Source organism: Triticum dicoccoides, chromosome 7B (genome assembly GCF_002162155.2).
Source record: "Triticum dicoccoides isolate Atlit2015 ecotype Zavitan chromosome 7B, WEW_v2.0, whole genome shotgun sequence".
Taxonomy (NCBI): domain Eukaryota; kingdom Viridiplantae; phylum Streptophyta; class Magnoliopsida; order Poales; family Poaceae; genus Triticum; species Triticum dicoccoides.
Genome location: NC_041393.1, coordinates 635,586,340 through 635,592,500, shown reverse-complemented (window position 1 = coordinate 635,592,500; position 6,161 = coordinate 635,586,340).

Below are 6,161 nucleotides of genomic sequence, written 5' to 3'. Positions count from 1 at the left end.
TAACTGCTCCACAACCCCCACTCCCCACTCGCTCCACTCCCCCCCAGATGGGGGGATGATAACCCGCAAGTATACGGGATAGTTGTAACCTCTTTCGATAAGTAAGAGTGTCGAACCCAACGAGGAGCTAAAGGTAGAACAAATATTCTCTCAAGTCCTATCTGCCACTGATACGACTCTACACACGCTTAGTGTTCGCTTTACCTAGAACAAGTATGAAACTAGAAGTACTTTGTAGGTGTTGTTGGATAGGTTTGCAAGATAATAAAGAACACGTAAATATAAACTATGGGATGTTTAGATAAAGAAACAATAAAGTAAATAAAGTGAGTGTGGAAAAGTAGTGATAGGAGTTGTGAAATTGTCCCTAAGCAATTGACTATGTTACTAGACCGATAATCACTACTGCAATTCTATTTGAAGGAGAGGCATAAGCTAACATACACTACTAGGAAAACTCTTACCAATAGCGCTGGTTATTTGGCTATTAGTAGCACGGGTAGGCGCGCTACTGCTATGGCGCTACAGCTATTTTTTAGCAGTAGCGCTTGTTTGAACCAGCGCTACTGCTATCTGTATCTAGCAGTAGCGCGCCTCTGCCCATCGCTACTGCTAATGCTAGTAGCGTGGCCCAACAAACAAACGCTACTGGTAAGCAGCGCTACTACTACTCCAATACCCCACGCTACTGCTAGTATTTTCTTTTTTTATGTTGCTGTATTCGTATGTTTACATGTTTTATACAGTTACAACATACACATACACTGGAACTATATGAAAAAGGAATGTCTCATCATCATCATCGAAGTGGTACAACATAGTCTCATCATATCAACATAGTCTCAACACAAATGATGTCGATATCATCATCATCTCGAAATAGCGATACAAGATATAATGATGACATGTATCTTACATTGTCACCGTAGACACATGTTTCATCATCTACCTAAACTAAGACATACACGATAGAGCAATCACGATGATCAAAAGCGGTATTATGTAGTAGTTTTTGTAGCGGCGCTGGTTCTGAATCCCCTGTTTTGCTATGAATCTCAAGTAACTAGCTTCGGCTTCCGCTCTGCTATCAAACCCTTTCTGGCTTCCACCGGAGAAGCCAGAGACTTGGGCCTGACACTCTCGCCACTCATCATACACACCCGGAACATGCCCTACATACACGGCATACCACTTCCTCGCCATCGTTGATCTATATACCTGTCAGAGATGCACATATATATACCATGAAGCGAATTCAACAAAACAGTTATGAAATAGAAGCAACATATATAGTAAACATAGTTAACAAATTTTATCGTACCGAAAGTAATTAACTAGAGCGCGGCACCATACATCTAATAGTTTCGTCGTACTGAGAGATTCGAAGTTTCGTCGTACAAAAAGTAACAAGTAACTAAATAGACACATTGTTTTTAAGCAGTGCACTCTTCCCATCTGTCCATATCCGGGAGGACAGACCCAAGCTTAGTGAAAGGCGTCATGTCCTGACGCTGTAGGGCAATGCGGGTTCGGACGTCAGCTCGCGATATTGGGCCGGCGTAGAACATCCCATTCTCTTCGAGGACATCTTTGATGATGATGGACGCAATTTCCTGTTGGATCCGATAGAAATCATTTCGAAGTCGATTATCCGGCACGGCTCCAAAGGCTTCGGCCCATCTCTGGATATGGGTATCGGATGAAGATTTCATGCAAAGTGATTGCACATCCCTTCTGTACTCCATCATTAGATGGATGACGTAGAATCCATCATTCTCACTTCTTGCCGGTTGTTGGATGCAACCGAAGTCAGTCTTGTGGCTGAAACAAAGCCCGACCTTGTTTGTTTTTTTGTGTTGGATGTAGCCACCCCGCATGCTGAAGCCCAACATAGCTCTGTCCAGAACATACTTTATGTGTGTGTAATCTTTCTTCTGTATGTTCTTCGACGGGTCCAAATATAGAGCGCGGGAGTAAGCGGGTAAAGAATAATGAGAACGGCATGACACCCCCCGCTGTGCAAAATACACGATCAAGCTTAGCCTCCATGCGTGCAAAGTAGCTATTGAAATGCACGAAAGGATGTATGTGTTATAGTGCTATCCGCGAATGACCTACCTGGGATGATAAGGTAGGAGAATCGTTTCTTTGTCCTTATTGCTGACCAAGAATTCTTCGATGTACTGACTCACATATTGACGGTTGGCGTCATTGACTGACAAGAAGCCCTCGTGCATGTAGTATGGGTCCGCGACCGCAAGACCGGTGACTTGCTCTCTCCTGACGATGTAGTTCATGTGCAGCGCATATAGGCGGACGAACGTAAAATCGAGTGTCCTCATTTGAAACATCTGGAAGATGTAATCAAACCTCAGGAAGAAGAGGTCCGCGGGCATGTGTGGACATACATCTTGCAACTGCTCAGCACATGAACCGTATAAAGTGGGTATCCTGGATCATCCGAGGTGAGGAGGCTTCTCTCTGTCAAAAGCACATGGTCATGGAGTCTCCTGAGATCCCCTTCTATGGCAGCTAGTGCATTCGCCGGTACCATTGGCTCTCCCGCGACATGGATTAATGGCGCATGTTTCATCGGTACATGGTCAACCTTGGTCGAAGGCTGCTGGCTGCTGGAACCAACATTGCTAGCTTTATTGGATTTTCTTGCTGCCGGTCTCTTCCTCTGCTTCTTCTTGGTGGGCTGAGGTGCTGGTGGGTCTGTCAGACCCTCCCTGAGCACCACCCCTAGTGTTGTCGGGCTCAGCATTGGACGACTCTGGCTAAGTAGTTGAGCTTGGGTGGAGCCGGCATCTGGAGGCGTGTCCTGCGAGGATTGCATGAACAAAGACTTCTTGCATTCCCGAGGACGTTCCGGCTCTGGTACATGCATCTCATATTCATATGGTTGACTCGTTATTACTTCGTTGTCAAAGGCATTATTGAAATACTGGTTAGGGTCATCGTCGGCATCCTCCATGTCATGATCCCTATCATCTTCCATGGGGCAGATGGCATCATCTGCCGGCGGAACGGTTGGCCCTCCTTCCTCATGTCTCTCAATCTCAGCAAGCAGCACAGACGATGGTTGTACTTGTGTAGGTGGTGTTGTGGTCATACCTTCATGAGGTACCGTTGGTGTGCTCCCGGCCACCTCAACACGAAGAAGATTTTTCGGCCACAGGATCGGCCAATTTTTGCATTGGCCAAGCTGCGTGGGGGTCTCGTCATCCTCTCCATCGGTTTGTATCGGACGGGGGAGATCCTTGTAGCCCGCTTTCACACGCGCCACGGAGACCCTTAAGGCGTTATCAGACATCTGCCGACGGTGAAACAATCGATCCTTAGGCTTCACTATAGTACCCTTCCCCACATCCACTAACCCGCTCTTCATGTTGTAAAGGAGGGTGCATGGAGTGGAGTCGGCCTACAAAGACATATACGTGCGGCGTTAGAGATCCAAAAAGAACGACAATTGAAAATTAATTAATTAGTTGACTTGATGAAGGTGCGACGACGCGTATTTACCATGAGGGCGTCGAGCTCAGCCAATGTCGATGGCCCGACATTCAAGCCAGAGACGGAGCTAGGGCTACTGTGAGAGCTGGGCGCAGGAGCAGGTGCTGGAGGAGGTTCGGGTGCGGTTGCCATACTAGGTACGGGTATGGGTGCGATGTTCATTGAGTTGCTCCCGGTGAAGCTGGGCATGGGAAATTCACTTGGTGGCGCATTTGGATTTTGTTGCACCCATGTGACCACTGTTGGAATCAAGGTTGTAAAGGCATCCACGAAATCAGATCTACAGGCAGCGATTATCTCAACTTTGGTCTCAGCTTTTGCTTTCTCCATCGCCCGCGCCACCTTCTCGTCGATAGTCACTTGACTGAACTTCTTTCTCTGTCTTTTGGCCTCGGGGTCCTCGCTATAATAGTACTTCCAAGTGGCCCCATCCCCGGCGCCATGCACACGTCCATATTGCGGCCGCTGGCCGGGCGGGTGTCCCATCATTATGTTCATGGCCCGGTTGAAAGGAGTGTCCCACTTGTACTTCACCGACGACTGAGTCGACGAGTCGCTCTCGGCCGCAAGCTTGTGTTGCTCTCTCTGCAAAATGGACAGTGAATCATTTAACGAATGCAACTAGAATGTAGTAGACTTCGTTGATCAGAACCTAATATGTAAGGTGGTAAAAGGATAATTACCAGTAATCTCATGAATTTCCTAGTCGGCCCGTCGGTGAAAAAAAATCTTTTTCTTGGGGTCCCATGATAATCGGGCCCTAATGAAGTCGTGCTCCTGCTGGTCGGTGAAGTCAGCCAATGGGTCTGGGATCCCCAGACGTTCACGTTCTGCATCCTCCTTAGCCCACACGGGCCTCTTTCCCGTGTAACCACGACTTCCAAGGCGGTGGTTCCCCATGTTCTTTGCCTGCAGCTGCTTGCCTCTCTCCGACCTGGCCTTGGCAACTTCTTCATTGCAAGCCTCCTTGAACTTTTCAAAGTCCTCTATCGTAATTTTCGGATTGTCTGCAACAATCTCGGCATAGGTTTCATGGTCTACTTGAATCACCTTTTTCACCCTAGTTTTCCAAGTGCTCAGTGCGTTGCTGAACTTCCCTAGGGCTTTGTTGTTGATTTTTTTCATGGCATCATCATCCCATGGGTCGACTTCGTCATTACGACCGGGGAACAGGAATCTTGCGTGCAACCTAGTTAGAAGCAGCTTCTTCAACTGATCATTCTTCCGTATTTTTGTGGTGTTGATGTTAGCGGTATCCCGTAGGATGCACGCTAGTTGGTTGCCGTAACACGCTGCCACTTCTCATGGCTCTATTGGCTCGAACTCGCCAGGGTGCACCGCTGTGACCACCAGTCTTCCGGTGTCGAGCTCATTTCGGCATCGTGTCCTCTTTTCCTTCTTTCCCTCACTGGCTTGGGAGGTCCCACCTTCCGTGCTATAGTTAGGAACATCATCAGCGCGAGTCTCAGTGCCGGTGTCGTTGGTGGCATCAGTGTCGGCGTCGGCGCCACCACCATCGTCATCCGTCATGACAAGGCGGTCCGGACACCCAGCTTCCTGTCTCTCCTATCCGCCAAAAAGTCGAGGTAGGCATGTGCTCGAACTAATTGGGAGTGAGAACCTCCGGCCTCATTGGTGTCGGTCATGTTTCCTAGGGTTCAATGTCGTAGTCGTTTAATTATCGAGCTTCATATAATAAAGTGAATAATGATAAAAAAGGTGACGACCTTTGTTTTGCCAGAAATGTCGCTCATTCCCGTCGCGACAAATCTCAAGCACTCGATATGTCCAACTTTCTAGCACAAGTCATGCTGAAATTCACGGAAAATTTCGGCATGACCTTTGCTAGAAAGTGCACATAAAGAGCGCCTGAATTTTGCCGGAATGGAAATGAATCAACATTTCCGGCAAAACATAGGCCACTTAGCAATCGGTCACTACATAGAAGATTCATTTAGCAGCACACTTGGAAGTATGTGTCAATATTTAGCAGCACACTTGGAAATGAATCTTTCTAGCACGTAGGTCACTTAGCAGCACACATGCATCAATTTCAGGCTATGTTTTGCCGGAACATAAGCTGCAAAACTGATCTCACTACATAGAAGATCTCAATAGCAGCCAAATCATCACACACACATTGAATTAACTGAATCATGCATGATTCAGTTAACTAAATTTACTGTCGATAGCAGCAGCACACATGCATCAATAGCAGCAGCACACATGCATCAATATTAACACTAACTGAATTCCAAAAATTAACTAAGCAGCAGCACACAAAATATTTAACTGAACAGTGTGCTCTAACTGAATTTCAAAAATAGCAGCAGCACACATGCATCAATATTAACACTAACTATCACTGGTCTAACACTAACACTAACAACAATTAACTAACTAGCACTAACAGCAAATTAAGCTAACTAACACTAACTAACACTAACAACAATTAAATTAAGCTAACTAACACTTGGGAGGGGAGGGAAAGGCACCTGTCTAGTGCTAGCTGGCGTTGCTGGGCGTCGTCGGCTGCTTCACGGAGGGAGGCGCTGAAGGGGTCGGGGTCGGTGGCCGGCGTCAGGGTCGCCGGGGTCGCCGATCTGCAGAGAGTGGGAGGGGGTCAGAGAGAGAGATCCGGGGCT